At 50.6% G+C, this 21,384-nt stretch overlaps 3 protein-coding genes across 5 annotated transcripts in view; 1 reads left to right on the top strand and 2 right to left on the bottom strand.

Annotated features, from left to right (window-relative positions):
- The window catches only part of LOC310696722 (intercellular adhesion molecule 2-like), a 167,864-nt gene that overhangs the window by 84,840 nt on the left and 61,640 nt on the right, over nucleotides 1-21,384 (bottom strand). The gene's annotated exons all lie outside the window — the stretch shown is intronic.
- Nucleotides 1-21,384, top strand: part of SHFL (shiftless antiviral inhibitor of ribosomal frameshifting) — a 216,422-nt gene that overhangs the window by 140,413 nt on the left and 54,625 nt on the right. The gene's annotated exons all lie outside the window — the stretch shown is intronic.
- The window catches only part of ICAM5 (intercellular adhesion molecule 5), a 38,424-nt gene continuing 36,453 nt past the window's right edge, over nucleotides 19,414-21,384 (bottom strand). For both annotated transcript variants that reach the window (XM_083482470.1, XM_083482469.1), the window contains one exon: nucleotides 19,414-21,132. The gene's annotated coding sequence lies outside the window, so the exon portion shown is untranslated. The remainder of the gene's footprint in view (nucleotides 21,133-21,384) is intronic.

Genomic DNA, 21,384 nt, shown 5'->3' with positions numbered 1-21,384 from the left:
CGGGAAGGTTCTGGGGTGCCTCCCGTTGTTGGCGAAGAACGGCGTGACCCCCGTGGACACGTGCTTCGTGTTGTTGTAGGCGAACTCGGCAAGCGGCAGGTAATCCACCCACGTCGCAGGCTGTTGATTTGCATAACATCTCAGGTACTGCTGCATGATGGCATTGACCCGCTCCGCTTGCCCGTTGGTCTGCGGGTGTCTCGCCGACGCCAGGTTGATCTTGACGTTCAGGAAGCCCATCAGCTTCTGCCAGAAATTCGAGATGAACTGCCGCCCCCGGTCGGACAGAATAGACCGTGGCAGACCGTGAACCTTGAACACGTGGTCTATGAACAGTTTGGCGGTTTGCTCCGCCGTGGCCACCTTAGCACACGGAATGAAATGCGCCATCTTGGAAAACAGGTCCACCACCACCAGCACTGCCGTCTTGCCCCTCGAGCTGGGCAGATCCGTGACAAAGTCCAGGGCCACCCTTTCCCAAGGTTCGACCGGAGTTTGCAGCGGTTCCAACAGTCCGGCCGGCGGTTTGTGCACTGGTTTGGCCCTCTGGCAGGTGTCACACCTCGCCACGTAGTCTGCGACCTCCCCTCTCATTCCAGGCCACCAGAAATCCCTGGCTACTAATTCCACCGTCTTCTCCTTGCCAAAGTGCCCGGCCGTGGGCGCGTCGTGCAGCTGCTGCAGCACCTTGGCGCGAAGGTCGTCTCCCGGCACGTAGATGGCCCCTTTACGGATGAGCAATCCATCTCGTAGCTGGAAACCGTCGGCCGCAGCCGTGCCCCTTTGCACCTCTGCCATCTTTGCTTGCGCGAAGGAGTCATCCTGCAACGCTCGTCGCACCGCCTCCGGGTCCACGGTGGCCGCGGCGCACGCCCATACTGTTGGTGCGAAGATGTGCATGGCGGCCGCTGGCGTTGCGTCCTCCAGATACTGTGGCTTACGGGAGAAGGCGTCCGCCATGATGTTAGTGTCCCCCGGGACATACTCTATGCGGAAGTCGAAGTTCGCAAAAAACTCAGCCCAACGTATCTGCCTCTGGTTTAGGAACTGTGCCGTGCGCCAGTGCTCCAGATTCTTGTGGTCCGTGCAAACCTGCACCGTGTGCTTGGCGCCGATCAGGAAGTGCCTCCACGCTTTGAACGCTGCATGAATGGCCAGCAACTCCCTGTCCCAGATGGTGTAGTTCTGCTCGGACTTGCTGAGCTTCCTGGAGTAAAACGCTGCCGGTCGCCACACCCCCTGCTGGTCCTTTTGCAGCAGGACCGCCCCCACGGCTCTGTCCGAGGCGTCTGTCTCCACCCTCATCGGCCTGCTGGGGTTGACGTGAAGCAGCTGCTCTTCCGACGCGAAGAGACGCTTGAGTGCCTGAAAGGACTGCTCCGCCTCCTCTGTCCAAACGAACTTCTTTTTCTTGGAGCTAAGCGTGTCTGTGATGGCCGCTGTCTGCATAGCGAAGCCCTTGATAAACTTGCGATAGAAGTTCGCAAAGCCGACAAACCTCTGGACCTCCTTCCGGTTGCGTGGACTCTTCCAATCCAATACCGCGCGAACCTTGGCGCTGTCCATGGCGAGCCCCTTGTCAGACAACTTGTAGCCCAGAAAATCCACCTCCGTCACGTCAAATTGGCACTTCTCCAGCTTGGCGTAGAGCCTATGTTGCTTTAGTCTGGTCAGCACTTCCTTGACGTGTCTGTCATGCTCCTGCTGCGATTCCGAAAAGATCAGGATGTCATCTAAGAAACAGACGCACGTCTTGTAGAGAAGTCCCGCCAACACGTGATGCATGAAAGCTTGAAAAACGTGGGAGCCATTTTGCAATCCAAAGGGCATAACTCTGTATTCGTAGGTACCCAGTGGCGTGAACATGGCCGTCTTCCACTCATCTCCCTCCCGCATACGAATGAGGTTGTACGCCCCTCGCAGGTCTAACTTGGTGAACACTTTCCCCTTCCGCACCTTCGCCAGGAGGTCGTCGATTCGGGGCATGGGGAAGTCCGACGGCTTGGTCCCATTGTTTAAAATGCGATAGTCCACGACCAGTCTTTTTTGGGGCGTGTCTCGCTTTTTAACAAAGAATACTGGACTGCCCCCCGCTGCCTTGGACTCTCGGATGAAACCGCGCTCCAAATTATGATCTATGAACTGTTTGAGTTCCTGCAGCTCGTCCTCTGACATGGAATACAGTTTCCCCTTAGGCAGCGCCACCCCCGGCAGCAGGTCAATTTTGCAGTCATATGGTCTGTGAGGGGGCAGCCTGTCCGCCTCCTTCTCGCAGAAAACTTCCAAAAATTCTGTGTACTTGTGGGGAATCGCTTGCAGCGTGCCTAGCAGCAGCTGTGACTCCTCTTCCTCTCCTTCCTGCCGGGGCACGATGCAGTGTTCAGCACAAAAGGAAGAGCCGAAGATCAGCTGCCTCTGGTACCAAGCCAGCGTTGGGCTGTGCTTGTCCAGCCAACTCATTCCCAATACAATGGGCATATCCGATAGTTGAGTGACATTGAAGCTGATGATTTCTTTGTGATTTCCAAGTCGCATCGCCATGGGCGGCGTCTGCTTCACCACTTGCCCCCCTAGCAACTCCCTGCCATCCACCGTGACAACCTGCAGGGGCAGTGTGGCCGGCAGCAACTGTATAGCGTGCTTGTCGACAAAGTCCTGCCCTATAAAGTCCGCGTTGCTGCCCGAGTCAACTGTGATGGGCACGTCAGTGGTGATTCCATTGGGCAGCTGGAGAGATGCGGTGAGCCTCACCAATAGTTTGGGCGGGAGGGGGTTCACGGGCTGTAAAACCTCTGGGGACTGCGTCACTAACACGTCTGGCTGGGCCCCAGGGCCTCTTCCTCCAGCCAGACTGCGTCGTTTCCCTGCTGTGGTCCCCCTTGCTGCGTTGCTGCAGTCACCATTGCCGAGGCTGCAGTAAGCTTGTGGAGCCTCTGGGGACACTCTTTTGCCATATGCCCTGGCTCCTCACAGACGTAACACTTCCTGTTCCCTCTAGGAGGCTTCGCTTTCACTGCTGCCGGTGCTAGGGCTCTGGTTGCTGACTGAGCCCTTGCACCTCCAACCTCCATAGGTTCGGCTCCTCCTCCTGGCGGAGGCGTGGATTGCGCCCGCGCTGCTTCTCTGGGAAGGAAGGAGGGGCCCCTGGCTGGCTCGCGTCCTCCACGCCCTTCGTCCCTGCTCCACGGACGTTCTTCCAGCCTCACCCCCACTGCCAGTGCCCTCTGAACGACCTCCTGGGTGGTTCGGGGTCTCTCCCCCCTCGCGATCTCATCTTTAATCGAGCTGTGCAACCCCTCCCAAAAGAGGTCTCTTACAGGAGCCGAATCTCTGTCCCATTCCAGGGCACTGACCAAGGCGAAAAAGCGGGCATGATACTGCCTGACGCTGGCCCTCCCTTGTCTCAGCCCATGCACCTCCTTCCGTGCAAGATCCACGTCAATACTTGATAAAAAACACCCATCCATCGCTTTAATAAAGGCATCTGCATTCTGGAGCGCCGGATCCTTATCTCTCCATAAATTGCGTAGCCATGCTCTAGCATCCCCATGCAAATGGGACATGATGAATCCCACTCTCTCTTGCTCATCTCTAAAGTCTTTATGCAGCAGTTGCAGTGCGCACAGTACGTCGGCTCTAAAGTTGGGATACTGTTGCAGGTTCCCATCGAAGTGAGAGACCAGCCCGCCTGTCCGTCTCGCCAACCCAATGCCCTCCTGCCGGGGTGTCTGCTTTGTCAGCACGTCTAACCTGACCTGGAGATCCCTGCAGGCGGCAGCTGCTTCCTCCTCTCTCTTCCTGGATGCGAGAGCCTCGGCATTCAGTTGTGCCACTGCTTTTCTGAGTTCCTCTATCTGCTGCTCAGCCGTCATGTCGTCTGCCGTTCGTGAGCTCGCTAGTAGGCACCTGTTTCTCTCCCCTCCTCGAGGCTGTAGATGCCCACAATCGTGAGACGGAGCTTACTGTCAGAGCTGCTTGAAGATCCTAGCTCACAGAGGATCACGCTAGCCAGCGATCATTAAGTAAAAGTCTTTATTGAATTACAGTTTCCATTCTCACGCTGCTGCGCGCAACTCTACGTCTAGTAGCTAGATCGGCGAAGCTCCGTCTGAGTCTCCGCCCCGTGTGCACCAACTTAATATCCTAGCCTTGCTCCACCTTTTCCGCCTGACTGTCCTCCTCTGGGTCCCTCTACCCCCCGGGGCTTCTTCCTTCCGGGATTCTTCTGACGCTGACCCGGACCCTCCTGCCTCCTTGCGCCGGGCTTTAGGACCTGGCTCCCTTTCGGGGCTGCTTACTGCGCCGCCTTCCTCTGCATTTGAACTTGGCGTGCGCGCCCAACCTTCCACTTTCCTCTTAACCGTTTCTTCGCTCCCCGATGGAGGTGTGGCCACTCCTGACTCATGCCCTCCCTCCTGTGGTGAGCTGCCAGCGCTTCCCCCCTGGCTCCCTTCCTCTTCCCTGCTTCCTGGCGGTGACGCTGGTCCCGATTTCCAGCTGCTCCCCCCTGAGTCCCCTCTGGCTCTATCTTCCTGGGGTGCCCCCCTAGACTCCCCCCTTGCCCTGGCCACTGGTGCTCCTTTCTGTGAATCCTCTGATTCACTGGAAAGACTAGGAGATCTCGGGTTGTCGTCATCACTCATCTTTTCTTCTGCCTCCTCCCCTTCGCTCTCTGTTTCCTCCCTTGCCCGTGCCTCTGCTCCTAAACCCCTGACAGGTGGTTTGCAATTTAACAGAGCCACCTGCGCCATCGGGGCCTTATAAGGCCCCCCAGATCTCCTGCAATGATTTTGCAAAGTTTTTTGCAGATAAAGTTGCTCAGATTCGGAAAGAGGTAGACTCCACCGTGGGAGCAGGGCCAGGGCAGGAGAGTGCAAGAGTCTTGTCTTGTCCAGTTGCATGGGATCAATTCCAATCTGTTACCATCAAGGATGTGAACAGGCTTCTTGGACAAGTGAAACCAACCACCTGTCTCCTTGATCCTTGCCCATCCTGGCTCATAAAAGTAAGCCGGGAAGGACTGGGTGATGGGCTCTGCATAGTGGTGAATGCTTCCCTCTGTGAGGGAGTCTACCCAGCCCTGCTGAAAGAGGCAGTCATTAAACCACTTCTTTAAAAAACATCTTTGGGCCTGGCCAATATGGCCAACTATTGCCCAGTCTTGGGCAAGGTGACTGAGTGGGTGGTTGCTGAACAACTCCACGCACACCTGGAGGATGCAGACCATTTGGATCCCTTCCAATTGGGATTCAGGCCTCATCATGGGACTGAAACCACCTTGGTCGTGCTGGTCGATGATCTCCGATGGGTTAGGGACAAAGGTGAGAGCTGTTTCCTAGTTCTGCTGGATCTCTCAACGGCCTTAACATCGTTCTGGACCATCTAGAGGAGTGGGAGCTGGGGGCACTGTTATACAGAAAGTTGTGTTGGGGGATGAGTGTTCAGACCCCTGGGCTCTCACTTGTGGGGTGCCTCAGGGTTCCGTCCTCTCCCCCATGCTTTTTAATAATCTATTTTTTTTTAAAAAAAATATTTTTATTACTTTTTTTCCAGATACAGATATGAAGTCAGATATATAAAAGAAATAAAAGAAAAAAGAAAAGAAAAAGAAAAAGAAATCCATCTTTCCAAAAACATTTTTTCCATAACCAACCGGACTTCCCCACATCTCCCTCACCCTGCATTCTTTACAATAAAAATATCAGCAAATTGTTACCTTGTTTCGTGCGTTCCTTTGTACTTTCAAATAATTATATTTTGGGTTTAAAATACTTGTTGTCAATTTACTTTTACCCTAAAATAGATATAATATTACTTTAAACTTTAGTGCTTTCATAATTATAACTTAATTTCCCATATCACCAAGTCATATTGCTGAAGCAAGATTTTCCAAATCATGCAAGTTCTTAACATTCATATAACTTATAATATTTTTGTAGATAGTCCTTAAATTTTTTCCAGTCCTCCTCCATTATTTCTTCTCCCAAATCTCGGATTCTGCCAGTCATTTCAGCCAGTTCCATATAGTCCATCAATTGCGTCTGCCATTCTTCCAGTGTGGGTAGATCTTGTGTCTTCCAATATTTTGCGATGAGAATTCTTGCTGCTGTAGTTGCATACATAAAAAAAGTTCTATCCTTCTTTAACACTTTCTGGCCGACAATGCCCAGGAGTAAGGCCTCTGGTTTCTTGGGAAAGGTATACTTAAATACCTTTTTTAACTCATTATATATCATTTCCCAGAAGGCCTTCACTTTTGGACAGGTCCACCAGAGGTGAAAGAATGTCCCTTCAGCCTCCTTACACTTCCAACATTTATTATCAGACAGGTGATATATCTTTGCAAGCTTGACTGGGGTCATGTACCACCTATATATCATTTTCATAATATTTTCTTTCAAGGCATTACATGCCGTGAATTTCATACCGGTGGTCCATAGCCTTTCCCAGTCCTCAAACATGATGTTATACCCAATATCCTGCGCCCATTTTATCATGGCTGATTTGACTGTCTCATCTTGGGTATTCCATTTAAGCAGCAAGTTATACATTCTTGAAAGAACCTTAGTCTTTGGTTCAAGCAGTTCTGTCTCTAATTTCGATTTTTCCACCTGGAATCCTATTTTTTTGTCCTTTTTAAAAACCTCTTGGATTTGAGCATAGTGTAACCAATCTCGCACCTTGCTCTTTAATTTATCTAGGCTCTGCAGCCTCCAATTATCTCCAATTTTTTCTATTATCTCCCAATATTTTGGCCAACCGGCCTCCATATTGAGTCTTTTTCGGGCCTTAGCCTCTATTGGTGATAACCACCTCGGGGTCTTATTTTCAAGTAAGTCCTTGTATTTAGTCCAGACAATAAATAATGCTTTTCTGACAATATGGTTTTTAAACATTTTGTGAACCTTTACCACAAATATGCATGCCATCCAAAAGCATTGTTGAACCCTTCCAGATCTAGGACATCAGCGTTTTCTAATAGAAACCAATATTTCATCCAGCAGAAAGCTGCAGCTTCGTAATATAACCTTAAGTCCGGCAGGGCAAATCCCCCTCTTTCCTTTGTGTCAGTTAGTATTTTAAATTTTATCCTGGGCTTTTTGCCCTGCCAGACAAACTTAGAGATATCTTTCTGCCACTTTCCAAAACATTCCACTCTGTCCACAATCTGTAGGGTTTGAAACAAAAACAACATCTTTGGCAATACATTCATTTTTACAGCTGCAATTCGACCCAACAAGGAAAGTTTCAATCTTGACCAAGTTTCTATGTCCTTTTTGATTTCTGACCAACATTTTTCATAATTATCTTTGAATAAATTCAAATTTTTAGCAGACAAATTAACCCCTAGGTATTTCACTTTTTTAACCACATTTAACTCTGTCTCCTTCTGAAACCCATCTATTTCTAGAGGTGTCAGATTTTTCCCCAGAACCTTAGTTTTTTGCTTGTTCAACTTAAATCCCGCCACCCGATCAAACTCATGAATCAATTCTAAAACTCTTTTTGTACTAGATTCTGGCTCCTGTAATGTTAATACCAAATCATCTGCAAAGGCTTTCAGTTTATATTGTTTCACTCCGACCTGTATTCCTTGCACCAACCGGTCCTCCCTAATCATATTCAAAAGTACCTCCAGGACTGAAATAAATAACAGAGGGGATAGGGGGCACCCCTGTCGTGTTCCTTTTTCAATTTTGAATTCTTCTGTCACCACATTGTTCACTATCAATTTAGCTTTTTGCTCTTAGTAGATTGCCTCTATACTGTTTTGAAACCCCCGTCCCACTCCCATCCCTTCCAAATTTTTCTTCATGAACTTCAAAGAAATGTTGTCAAAGGCCTTCTCTGCGTCTATGAAGATTAAAGCTGCTTTCGTGTTGATGTCAGTCTGCAAAAGCTCCAAAATATCAATAATATTCCTAGTGTTGTCAAACAAATGTCTGCCTGGGAGAAAGCCTGCCTGGTCTTTATGAATTACTTCATTTAGCACTTTTTTAAATCTACTTGCCAAAATATCTGCAAAAATTTTGTAATCCACATTGAGGAGTGAGATGGGACGGTAGTTCTTAAGTTGGGTCTTTTCAGTTTCCAGTTTAGGTATCAATGTGATGAAAGCTTCTTTCCACGATTCCGGTGCTTTTCCCCCCTCCACAATCTGGTTGCATACCTCCATTAGTGGCTGTATCAAAAAATCTTTTAATATCTTGTAATACTTGGAGGTAAGTCCATCTGGGCCTGGAGATTTACCTAGTTGCATATTCTGAATGGCACCCTCAATTTCCTGTTGTGTTATTCTGTAGTTCAAGATTGTTCTCTTCTCCTGGGATAGTTTTGGTAGTCCATTAACTTTTAAAAATTGATCTATCTCAGTCTCTTCCTGAGGCCCTTGCGTAAAAAGTTTTTTGAAATATCTCTGGAAACACTTTCTAATGTCTTCTGGTTTCTGAATATTTCTTCCTTCAACCTCCAGATTGGTAACAAAGTTCAATTTTTGTCTCTTTTTCAACTGCCATGCTAGCAGTTTCCCACATTTGTTCGCTGATTCAAATGATCTTTGTTTCATTTGTTTAATTTTCCATTCAACTTCTTGATTTATCAATTTCGCATATTGTGCTTGATGGAATTTAATTTCTCTTAGAACTTCTTTTGATTTTGGTTTTAGTCTCAATTTTTTCTCTCCGTCTCTTATCATCTCTAATATCTTGTACTTTTTTCCATTCCAGAGTTTTTTCTTAATCGTATTCTGTTGTATCAGAAACCCTCTCATAACTGCTTTACTTGCGTCCCAGATTGTTCTCTTTTCCACCAAGGTGTTCAAATTAATTTCGAAATAGTCTTTTAAAGTTTTTTGGGCCCTCTTCACAATCTCCTGGTCTCTTAATAGGGTGTCATTCATTTTCCATCTGAAGGAACCGATTGGAGTAAGTCTCAATTCCACTTTCATAGCATTATGGTCGGAGCAGGTTTTTGGGCAGATTTCCACCTTTGTAGTCTTAGGTGCCAGCCCTCTAGTTGTCCATATTTGGTCGATTCTTGTCCATGATAGATGGGCCTCAGAAAAGAATGTTCCTTCTTTACCTAAGGGGTTCTTTGTCCTCCAAATGTCAATCAAGTCCATACTGTCAGTTAATTTGAAGAAAGTTTTAGGCAGTCTGCCATCTTTTGTTAAATTTTGGTTTTGTGACTTATCCATATGTGTAGAGACCACCCCATTCATATCTCCCATCATAATGATGTTAGTATAGTCCAAATAGTCCAGCATTATCTCATGCAGCTTCTTATAAAATTCTGATTTCCCCTCATTTGGTGCATAGATTCCTAATATAAAAATTTTTTCTCCTTGTGTCTGTATTTCAATTGCCAAAATTCTTCCTTGCTCATCTTTGAATAGAAATTTCGGTGACAGGTTCTCCTTTGCATAAATCACCACGCCTCTTTTCTTAACTCTGTCTGATGAAATAAATTCTTGGCCTAGTCTTTTGTTGATTAACACTTTCCTGTGGAGCCTAGTCACATGGGTTTCCTGCAAGCAAATAATGTCCAATTGTTCTTTTTTCAATATATGAAAGATTATTCTTCTTTTTTCCGGGGAATTCCCACCATGAATATTCCAAGTAAAGAGCCGCAGAGACATCCTGGATCACTCTGTTGGTCCTATAGCGGTGTCTCTTCTTTTTCCTCTGAGCCCAGAGGTGCTGGTGTTGGTACAGGTGTAGGTGCAGGCAAAGGTGGTGGCCAAGATACCACTGCTCCCTTTTGAAGGTCCTCTTCGTTGTCTTTCAGGAACTTTTGTTGATCTTCTGCTGTTCTGATTTTAACTTTCTTTCCTTTGAAATTAAAAGATAGTCCTTGTGGGAACTCCCACCTATAAGGAATTGAGTTGCCTCTTAGTAGTCTTGCAAGTTCTGTATAGGTAGCTCTAAGGTCCAAAAGTTGTTTCGGTATGTCTCTGTAAATTTCTGTTCTTTTGCCTTGTATTACCAGTGATTTTCCAAAATGTAGGCCTAATATTTTGTCTCTTTCTTGTCTGGATCTCAGGATGATCAAACAGTCTCTGGCTCTGTCCTTCCCGACCACTCTTCCCAGTCTGAAAGCAGTAACAATTTTAAAGTCCTTGTCTTCTTCTATACCCCAGAACTTTGATATTTCTGATGTCAAATAATCAATCAAATTTCCTTGTTCAAGTTCTGGGATAGCTCTTAATCTGAGGTTGTTTTCCCGATTCCTCAATTCCACCATAGACAGATAGGCCTGCTGTTCATTAATCTGCTTGTGCAGTGGCCTTACCTCCCCTTTTATTGCCTCGGCCTTCTGATTAGCTTGTTCTGCCTTTTGATTAGCTTCCTCCGCCAACTTACGATTTTCTGCAGTTGTTGCCTGAAGATTCCCAATTGCTTGTGTGTGTTGAGTGACTTGCTCAGTCAATTTATTGATAGTGGCTGTAACTTGATCAAATTTAGTCGACTGTTCATCAGCTTTTTTGTTTAAAACTGCCAGTTGTTCCAAAATTTGTTTTGAGACTGGGTCAAGTCCTCCTGAAGCCATATCCTCTAAGGATGGCTGCTCAACTTCTCCTTCTTGCAGTCCTAAAACAATTGGGACAGATGATCTACGTGGCTGAGAGGTCAAAGTTGTTTGTAACAGTTGTACAGATTGTTGTGCAGATTGTTTTGCTTTTGTTTTGGCCGACCTTGTTTTCCCTGTGCCACTCATTCCACAGCTGTCTATGCGTCAAGGTCAAACTGTAAGCGATTCCATGGGAAAGACAGTCCAAAATATAAACAACAAGACAACAGATAGCCAAAATAATATGCAGTTCCCAGAGACTTGTAATTCCCAAATCCTCTAGGGGGAGCACCCCTGTAGTTCAAGAAAACAAGGAAGAACTTTTTCCGCCATTAAAATCCCAGCAGACCGAAATAAATTACGAAGGCACCTTCAATGTCCCTTTAGGCATGCAGAGCTTTTCCCAGATTAAAACAAAGTTTCAAGGATGGTGCAAGTAACAGTTTCCCTATTTGTATCCAACAGTAACGCTCAAAAGTAGCACTTTCCGTGTTAAATACAGTTTCCGCAATTTGACAGCTCTCTTTTTTCCTGACAGTCCGCTGATTTGGTTTCTTAATCCTTTATAGTCCACCAAGAGGAGGAAAAATTCCAGTCCAAATCCTATCAGTTAAAACAAGACTGATCCTTTTAGCTTCTCAATAACAAGTTCAATCATTGCACGGTAATCCGATCTTTTTTTTGTAATCCCTTCTGAGGCGCTTCGCGCTTGTCAGAGTCTTTGCTTTGATCTATAAGCACGGTCGGAAGACGGACTTCCTGTTTGCGTCTCCCGTTTTCAGCCGAATTAATAACTTTTATTCCCGAAAAAATTTATAGTCCTTACTCACGGGTATGAAGTTTAGAGTCTGATGTTTCAGGAAGAAAGGACAGCGCTCATCAGCAGCAGCCGCGCGGCTTCGCTTCCCCAGAAAGAGCGATGAACTCTCAGCACCGCTCCCCCTTCCACGTTCCGGAGCCCCTTACGGGGTCCCTTCTTTGTTTCCAGGGTCGCTTCTGGTGCCCGACGAGTCCCACGGCCACAGGCTCACTCTGCCTGTGGTTTTTCTTAATGGGTCTCCGCTCTGCCACAGCGGACGACCCTTTTCCGCGGAGCCCCTCTTCACAGCGCGAAGAGGACCGCCATTGCCGTTTCGCGCCGCCTCCGGAAGTCCCATGCTTTTTAATAATCTATATGAAGCCGCTGGGAGAGATCATCAGGGGGTTTGGGCTGGGTGTTCATCAATATGCAGATGATACCCAGCTCTACCTCTCTTTTAAATCAGAACCAGTGAAGGCGGTGAAGGTCCTGTGTGAGTGTCTGGAGGCGGTTGGAGGATGGATGGTGGCTAACAGATTGAGGTTGAATCCTGACAAGACAAAAGTACTGTTTTGGGGGGACAGGGTGCGGGTGGATGTGGGGAACTCCCTGGTCTGAATGGGGTAACTGTGCCCCTGAAGGCCCAGGTGCGCAGCCTGGGAGTCATTTTGGACTCACAGCTATCCATGGAGGCGCAGGTCAATTCTGTGTCCAGGGCAGCTGTCTACCAACTCCACCTGGTACGCAGGCTAAGACCCTACCTGCCCACAGACTGTCTCGGCAGAGTGGTACAGGCTCTAGTTATCTCCTGCTTGGACTACTGCAATGCGCTCTATGGTGTGCTACCTTTGAAAGTGACCCGGAAACTGCAACTAATGCAGAATAAGGCAGCCAGACTGGTGACTGGGAGCGGCTGCCAAGACCATATAACACCAGTCCTGAAAGACCTACATTGGCTCCCAGTACGTTTCGGAGCACAATTCAAAGTGTTGGTGCTGACCTTTAAAGTCCTAAATGGCCTTGGTCCAGTATACCTGAAGGAGTGTCTCCACCCCCATCATTCAACCCGGACACTGAGGTCCAGCACTGAGAGCCTTCTGGCGGTTCCCTCACTGTGAGAAGTGAGGTTACAGGGAACCAGGCAGAGGGCTTTCTCGGTAGTGGCGCCCACCCTGTGGAAGGAAATAAACAACTATCCAACTTTTAGAAGACATCTTTAATGAAGTTTTTAATGTTTGAAGTTTTATTCTGTTTTTAATGTTTTGTTGAAAGCCACCCAGAGCAGCTGGGAAAACCCAGCCAAGTGGGCGGAGTAGAATGTATGTGTCAGGGGTTTAGGAGCAGAAGCACGGGCAAGGGAGGAAACAGAGAGCGAAGGGGAGGAGGCAGAAGAAAAGATGAGTGACGACGACGACCCGAGATCTCCTAGTCTTTCCAGTGAATCAGAGGATTCACAGAAAGGAGCACCAGTGGCGAGGGCAAGGGGGGAGTCTAGGGGGGCACCCCAGGAAGACAGAGCCAGAGAGGACTCAGGGGGGAGCAGCTGGAAATCGGGACCAGCGTCACCGCCAGGAAGCAGGGAAGAGGAAGGGAGCCAGGGGGGAAGCGCTGGCAGCTCACCACAGGAGGGAGGACATGAGTCAGGAGTGGCCACACCTCCACAGGAGGGAGGACATGAGTCGGGGATGGCCACACCTCCATCGGGGAGCGAAGAAACGGTTGAGAGGAAAGTGGAAGGTTGGGCGCGCGCGCCAAGTTCAAATGCAGAGGAAGGCGGCGCAGTAAGCAGCCCCGAAAGAGAGCCAGGTCCTAAAGCCCGGCGCAAGGAGGCAGGAGGGTCTGGGTCAGCGTCAGAAGAATCCCGGAAGGAAGAAGCCCCGGGGGGTAGAGGGACCCAGAGGAGGACAGTCAGGAGGAAAAGGTGGAGCAAGGCTAGGATATTAAGTTGGTGCACACAGGGCGGAGACTCAGACGGAGCTTCGCCGACCTAGCTACTAGGCGTAGAGTTGCGCGCAGCAGCGTGAGAATGGAAACTGTAATTCAATAAAGACTTTTACTTAATGACCGCTGGCTAGCGTGATCCTCTGTGAGCTAGGATCTTCAAGCAGCTCTGACAGTAAGCTCCGTCTCTACTTGTGGGCATCTACAGCCTCGAGGAGGGGAGAGACACAGGTGCCTACTAGCAAGCTCACGAACGGCAGACGACATGACGGCTGAGCAGCAGATAGAGGAACTCAGAAACGCGGTGGCACAACTGAACGCCGAGGCTCTAGCATCCAGGAAGAGGGAGGAGGAAGCAGCCGCAGCCTGCAGGGATCTCCAGGTCAGGTTAGACGTGCTGACAAAGCAGACACCCCGGCAGGAGGGCATTGGGTTGGCGAGACGGACAGGCGGGCTGGTCTCTCCCTTCGATGGGAACCTGCAACAGTATCCCAACTTTAGAGCCGACGTACTGTGCGCACTGCAACTGCTGCATAAAGACTTTAGAGATGAACAAGAGAGAGTGGGGTTCATCATGTCCCATCTGCATGGGGATGCGAGAGCATGGCTACGCAATTTATGGAGAGATAAGGATCCGGCGCTACAGAATGCAGATGCCTTTATTAAAGCGATGGATGGGTGTTTTTTATCAAGTATTGACGTGGATCTTGCACGGAAGGAGGTGCATGGGCTGAGACAAGGGAGGGCCAGCGTCAGGCAGTACCATGCCCGCTTTTTCGCCTTGGTCAGTGCCCTGGAATGGGACAGAGATTCGGCTCCTGTAAGAGACCTCTTTTGGGAGGGGCTGCATAACTCGATTAAAGATGAGATCGCCAGGGGGGAGAGACCCCGAACCACCCAGGAGGTCGTTCAGAGGGCACTGGCAGTGGGGGTGAGGCTGGAAGGACGTCCGTGGAACAGGGACGAAGGGCGTGGAGGGCGCGAACCAGCCGGGGGCCCCTCCTTCTTTCCCAGGGAAGCAGCGCGGGCGCAATCCACGCCTCCGCCAGGAGGAGGAGCCGAACCTATGGAGGTGGGAGGTGCAAGGGCTCAGTCAGCAACCAGAGCCCTAGCACCAGCAGCAGTGAAAGCGAAGCCTCCTAGAGGGAACAGGAAGTGTTACGTCTGTGAGGAGCCAGGGCATATGGCGAAAGAGTGTCCCCAGAGGCCCCACAAGCTCACTGCAGCCTCAGCAATGGTGACTGCAGCAACACAGCAAGGAGGACCACAGCAGGGAAACGAGGCTGTCTGGCTGGAGGAAGAGGCACTGGGGCCCAGCCAGACGTGTTAGTGACGCAGTCCCCAGCGATTTTACAGCCCGTGAACCCCCTCCCGCCCAAACCAGTAGTGAGGCTCACAGCGTCTCTCCAACTGCCCAATGGAATCACCATGGACGTGCCAATCACCATTGACTCAGGCAGCAATGCGGACTTTATAGGGCAGGACTTTGTCGACAGGCACGCTGTGCAGTTGCTGCCGGCCACACTGCCCCTGCAGGTTGTCACGGTGGATGGCAGGGAGCTGCTCGGGGGGCAAGTGGTGAAGCAGACGCCACCAATGGTGATGCGACTTGGGAATCACAGAGAAATCATCAGCTTCAACGTCACTCGACTATCTGACACGCCCATTGTATTGGGCATGAGTTGGCTGGACAAGCACAGCCCAGCGATGGCTTGGTACCAGAGGCAGCTGACCTTCGGCTCTTCCTTTTGTGCTGAACACTGCATCGTGCCCAGGCAGGAAGGAGAGGAAGAGGAGTCACAGCTGCTGCTAGGCACGCTGCAAGCGATTCCACACAAGTACGCTGAATTTTTGGAAGTTTTCTGCGAGAAGGAGGCAGACAGGCTACCCCCTCACAGACCATATGACTGCAAAATTGACCTGCTGCCGGGGGCGGCGCTGCCTAAAGGGAAACTGTATTCCATGTCAGAGGACGAACTGCAGGAACTCAAAGAGTTCATTGACCATAATTTGCAACGCGGATTCATCCGGGAGTCCAGGGCAGTGGGGGGCAGTCCCGTATTCTTTGTTAAGAAGCGGGACACGCCCCAGAAAAGACTGGTAGTGGATTACAGGATTTTGAACAGTCTGACTAGGCCATCGGACTTCCCCATGCCCCGTATTGACGACCTCCTCGCAAAGGTACGGAAGGGCAGAGTGTTCACCAAGTTGGACCTGCGGGGGGCGTACAACCTCATTCGCATGCGGGAAGGAGATGAGTGGAAGACAGCCATGTTCACGCCACTGGGGACCTACGAATATAGAGTTATGCCTTTTGGATTGCAAAATGGCTCCCACGTTTTTCAAGCGTTTATGCATCACGTGTTGGCGGGACTTCTCTACAAGACGTGCGTCTGTTTCTTAGATGACATCCTGATCTTTTCGGAGTCGCAGCAGGAGCATGACGGACACGTCAAGGAAGTGCTGAGCAGGCTAAAGCAACATAGGCTCTACGCCAAGCTGGAGAAGTGCCAATTTGACGTGCCGGAGGTGGATTTTCTGGGCTACAAGCTGTCTGACAAGGGGCTCGCCATGGACAGCGCCAAGGTTCGAGCGGTGTTGGATTGGAAGAGTCCGCGCAACCGGAAGGAGGTCCAACGGTTTGTCGGCTTTGCGAACTTCTATCGCAAGTTTATCAAGGGCTTCGCGATGCAGACAGCGGCCATCACTGACACGCTTAGCTCCAAGAAGAAGAAGTTCGTTTGGACAGCGCAGGCGGAGCAGTCCTTTCAGGCACTCAAGCGTCTCTTCGCGTCGGAAGAGCAGCTGCTTCATGTCAACCCCAGCAAGCCGATGAGGGTGGAGACAGACGCCTCGGACAGAGCCGTGGGGGCGGTCCTGTTGCAGAAAGACCCGCAGGGGGTGTGGCGACCGGGAGCGTTTTACTCCAGGAAGCTCAGCAAGTCCGAACAGAACTACACCATCTGGGACAGGGAGTTGCTGGCCATTCACGCAGCGTTCAAGGCGTGGAGGCACTTTCTGATCGGCGCCAAGCACACGGTGCAGGTTTGCACGGACCACAAGAATCTAGAGCACTGGCGCACGGCACAGTTCCTGAACCAGAGGCAGATACGTTGGGCTGAGTTCTTTGCAAACTTCGACTTCCGAATAGAGTATGTCCCGGGGGACACCAACATCATGGCAGACGCTCTCTCCCGTAAGCCACAGTATCTGGAGGACGCAACACCAGCGGCCGCCATGCACATCTTCGCACCAGCAGTGTGGGCGTGCGCCGCGGCGACCGTGGACCTAGAGGCGGTGCGACGTGCGTTGCAGGAGGACTCCTTCGCACAAGCAAAGATGGCAGAGGTGCAAAGGGGCAAGGCAGCGGCCGACGGTTTCCGGCTACGAGATGGATTGCTCATCCGAAAAGGGGCCATCTACGTGCCGGGAGACGAACTTCGAGCCAAGGTGCTGCAGCAGCTGCACGACGCGCCCACGGCCGGGCACTTTGGCAAGGAGAAGACGGTGGAATTAGTAGCCAGGGATTTCTGGTGGCCTGGAATGAGAGGGGAGGTCGCAGACTACGTGGCGAGGTGCGACACCTGCCAGAGGGCCAAACCAGTGCACAAACCGCCGGCCGGACTGTTGGAACCGCTGCAAACCCCGTTCGAACCATGGGAGAGAGTGGCCCTGGACTTTGTCACGGATCTGCCCAGCTCAAGGGGCAAGACGGCAGTGCTGGTGGTGGTGGACCTGTTTTCCAAGATGGCGCATTTCATTCCGTGTGCGAAGGTGGCCACGGCGGAGCAAACCGCCAAACTGTTCATAGACCACGTGTTCAAGGTTCACGGTCTGCCACGGTCTATTCTGTCCGACCGGGGGCGGCAGTTCATCTCGAATTTCTGGCAGAAGCTGATGGGCTTCCTGAACGTCAAGATCAACCTGGCGTCGGCGAGACACCCGCAGACCAACGGGCAAGCGGAGCGGGTCAATGCCATCATGCAGCAGTACCTGAGATGTTATGCAAATCAACAGCCTGCGACGTGGGTGGATTACCTACCGCTTGCCGAGTTCGCCTACAACAACACGAAGCACGTGTCCACGGGGGTCACGCCGTTCTTCGCCAACAACGGGAGGCACCCCAGAACCTTCCCGGGACTGGAAAGAATGGGGGAGGGGGAGCCGCAGACAGCAGATGCGTTCGCGTCGGAGCTGCAGGAGGTCCACGATCAGCTGAGGCGCCACCTGGAGCTGGCCAAGCACGCATACAAGGTACAAGCAGACAAGCACAGAAGGGTTGGAGAAGAGCTCCACGTGGGAGACTGGGTTTGGTTAGCAGCCCACGCAGTGCCGGCCAGGTCGTTGGCCAAGAAGAAACTAGGGCATAAGCAACTGGGGCCCTACCAAGTCGAAGAGCAGGTCAACCCGGTAGCTTTCAGACTGGTACTTCCGGAGGGTTCCAGAATGCATCCGGTATTCCACAGATCGGTGCTCACTCCCTACAAGGCACCGCACAGGTTCCAGGAACCCGGAACAGCGCCGAGTCCGGTCAGAGACAGAACAGGGCACGCGGAAGTGGCACAGAAGGAGCGCATCAACGAAGTCACTGAGATTTTGGACTCCAGATGGGGGGAAGAGGGGGTAGAATACTTTCTCGCCAAGGAGGGCACCCCGGCCAGTGCGAACAGCTGGGTGCCGGGCTACGCCTTGGACGAACCTCTCCTCAAAGACGAGTTTCATGCCCTCTTTCCCCATAGACCTATGCCAGCAGAATATTTTGACGACTGGCTTTTCACGCCCACACTTTCGGCCAGCACTTTCCGGGGGTTCGACTCGGACGAGGACCCGACACAAGACGTCCGTTCCCCGGAGGGGTCACCCTCGGGATCTGCATCAGAACCCTCGTATTGGTGGGACGATAGGCCAGAGGAGCAGTGGCGCAGACGGTGGCTGGAAGGCCCAGGACGAGCAACACCGACAGGAGGAAGTGAGGGAGAGACGGACATGGACGTTTTCGGGGACGACCCTGGTTTCGAGCACGGCGGCACAGAGATGGAAGCGGAGGTGACTGTCGTCGACGAGAGCGGGGAGGAAGACCCGGGAGACTTCAGATGGAGGCCTGCCACGGGAAGCGACCGATACCCGACGTTCGTCCCTTTGCTACAGCAGCCCCCAGCTCCAGCACCGGAAGGAGGGGAGGGGGGAATGGGGGGCTTCGAGGGGGGGATGGATGTCAGGGGTTTAGGAGCAGAAGCACGGGCAAGGGAGGAAACAGAGAGCGAAGGGGAGGAGGCAGAAGAAAAGATGAGTGACGACGACGACCCGAGATCTCCTAGTCTTTCCAGTGAATCAGAGGATTCACAGAAAGGAGCACCAGTGGCGAGGGCAAGGGGGGAGTCTAGGGGGGCACCCCAGGAAGACAGAGCCAGAGAGGACTCAGGGGGGAGCAGCTGGAAATCGGGACCAGCGTCACCGCCAGGAAGCAGGGAAGAGGAAGGGAGCCAGGGGGGAAGCGCTGGCAGCTCACCACAGGAGGGAGGACATGAGTCAGGAGTGGCCACACCTCCACAGGAGGGAGGACATGAGTCGGGGATGGCCACACCTCCATCGGGGAGCGAAGAAACGGTTGAGAGGAAAGTGGAAGGTTGGGCGCGCGCGCCAAGTTCAAATGCAGAGGAAGGCGGCGCAGTAAGCAGCCCCGAAAGAGAGCCAGGTCCTAAAGCCCGGCGCAAGGAGGCAGGAGGGTCTGGGTCAGCGTCAGAAGAATCCCGGAAGGAAGAAGCCCCGGGGGGTAGAGGGACCCAGAGGAGGACAGTCAGGAGGAAAAGGTGGAGCAAGGCTAGGATATTAAGTTGGTGCACACAGGGCGGAGACTCAGACGGAGCTTCGCCGACCTAGCTACTAGGCGTAGAGTTGCGCGCAGCAGCGTGAGAATGGAAACTGTAATTCAATAAAGACTTTTACTTAATGACCGCTGGCTAGCGTGATCCTCTGTGAGCTAGGATCTTCAAGCAGCTCTGACAGTATGTATGTATGTATGTATGTATGTATGTATGTATGTATGTTACCATTGGGAAAGGCACCTGACTGAGCAAGCAGGGAGGCAGTAAGTATAGCAGATGTGTGACTAAAAAAAGCATTTATTTATTTATTAAATTTGTATACTGCCCTATCCCTGGAGGTCTCAGGGCGGGTCACAGAATAAAATCACAATATAAAAGCACAAAATACATAATCCAAATAAAAACAAGAACAACCCTATAGCCATGACACCTGCCATCATGCATAGTTTGATCTTTAAATGGAAGCACCCCGAGGAAGGTCTCCTTTTCAAACTTCTAGGCAGATTTCTCAACAGAAACTCAGCTATAAGCATCTCTTACACCCTGAAACCCCACCTTTCTTCTGGGGAGCTCAAAGTGGGCTTCCTTGGGGGTCTCCCATCCCTGAGCTTCGGGCTTCAGTCTTTCAAATTTCAGCAGTGCCATGTGACTCCCTCAAGGCGGGAGACTCTCCTTCCTTGGAGGTTTCTAAACAGCGGTGGGATGGCCATCTGTCCTGGATGCTTGAGCTGAGAATCCTGCCTTGCAGGGGGTGGACCAGATGACCCTCAGGGTCCCTTCCAACTCTACAATGCTATGATTTTATTTTATTTCATCACACTTAGGTCCAGTAGGTGGGGAAAGGTTCAGCTTTTGAATCTACATATGCCGATCAATTAAACTATCTTAATGAAAGGCATGGATTTAAATGGGAATCATTTGATTCGGCTGGATTTCCTCATATTGTTTTTCATAAAATAATGGATTTTACTTTAGTATAATTAAAATAGCATGATGGTTACGATACAATGGAACAATGTTAATCCAGATTAAGCACATTTTCATGGTATTTTAATCTAGTTTGACTCAGTCTCTGGGTAACCAATGATTTATAAGTGCATTTGTTCACTGTCCTTTCAGGTTCTTCACCTTCAGAGTACAGTGGTACCTCAGGTTACATATGCTTCAGGTTACATATGCTTCAGGTTACATACGCTTCAGGTTACAGACTCCACTAACCCAGAAATAGTACCTCGGGTTAAGAACTTTGCTTCAGGATGAGAACAGAAATCATGCTCTGGCGGCGCGGCAGCAGCAGCAGGCCCCCATTAGTTAAAGTGGTGCTTCAGGTTAAGAACAGTTTCAGCTTAAGAACAGACCTCCGGAACGAATTAAGTACTTAACCCGAGGTACCACTGTATGTTTCTTTCTTTCTTTCTTTCTTTCTTTTTTTAAAAAATGGTGCTCTTCATCTTGTCGTAGAAATGATGAAGTCCTGCTCCGCATGCAAGAATGTGTGATCCAAAGCTGCTATTTCCCATTTAGCAAGGTCCCAGTCAACTGCAACCTCCCAGAGTGAAGCAGAATGATGCTTAAATCATTTGAAGTATTGCTAACAGGTATAAACAGACCACAAATCAGAATGGCAGTGACCATTGACCATTTTGAAGGGACAATGCAGTTCCATATTTCCAGCAGCAGGAGCAACAGAGAATCTGGGAGGAGGAAGATGGATAAACCCATGTAGGAGAGTGCCATGCAAAATGTCTGGCTGGCACCCTAACCATGGGGCACAGAAACTGGCTCTCCACCCTGACAACCCTCAATGGTGTCTCTCTCAGTGGGCTGTTCAGCAACTCCACAGTGAAGCAGAGCTCTGTATAATCCAGTGTATGACGCCTTCCTTCAGAGACAGAGATGGTGATAGAAGTCTGGTGGTTGTACAGGAAAGGTGTCTTTTACCGATCCCTCTCTGGCTGTGTCTCAGCAGGAAAGGCCTGAGGTACCTGTCCAGAGACTGGGGAAGTCTCAAGGGAATCAAGGGAAGTAATAGTGCCACTGTATTCTGCTCTGGTCAGACCTCACCTGGAGTACTGTGTCCAGTTCTGGGCACCACAGTTCAAGAAGGACACTGACAAACTGGAACGTGTCCAGAGGAGGGCAACCAAAATGGTCAAAGGCCTGGAAACGATGCCTTATGAGGAACGGCTAAGGGAGCTGGGCATGTTTAGCCTGGAGAAGAGGAGGTTAAGGGGTGATATGATGGCCATG

Source organism: Podarcis liolepis, assembly GCF_965112155.1.
Source record: "Podarcis liolepis genome assembly, chromosome: 17".
NCBI classification, from domain to species: domain Eukaryota; kingdom Metazoa; phylum Chordata; class Lepidosauria; order Squamata; family Lacertidae; genus Podarcis; species Podarcis liolepis.
Note: the sequence above shows the minus strand (reverse complement) of the source record. Positions and strands in the feature narration are given on the sequence as shown.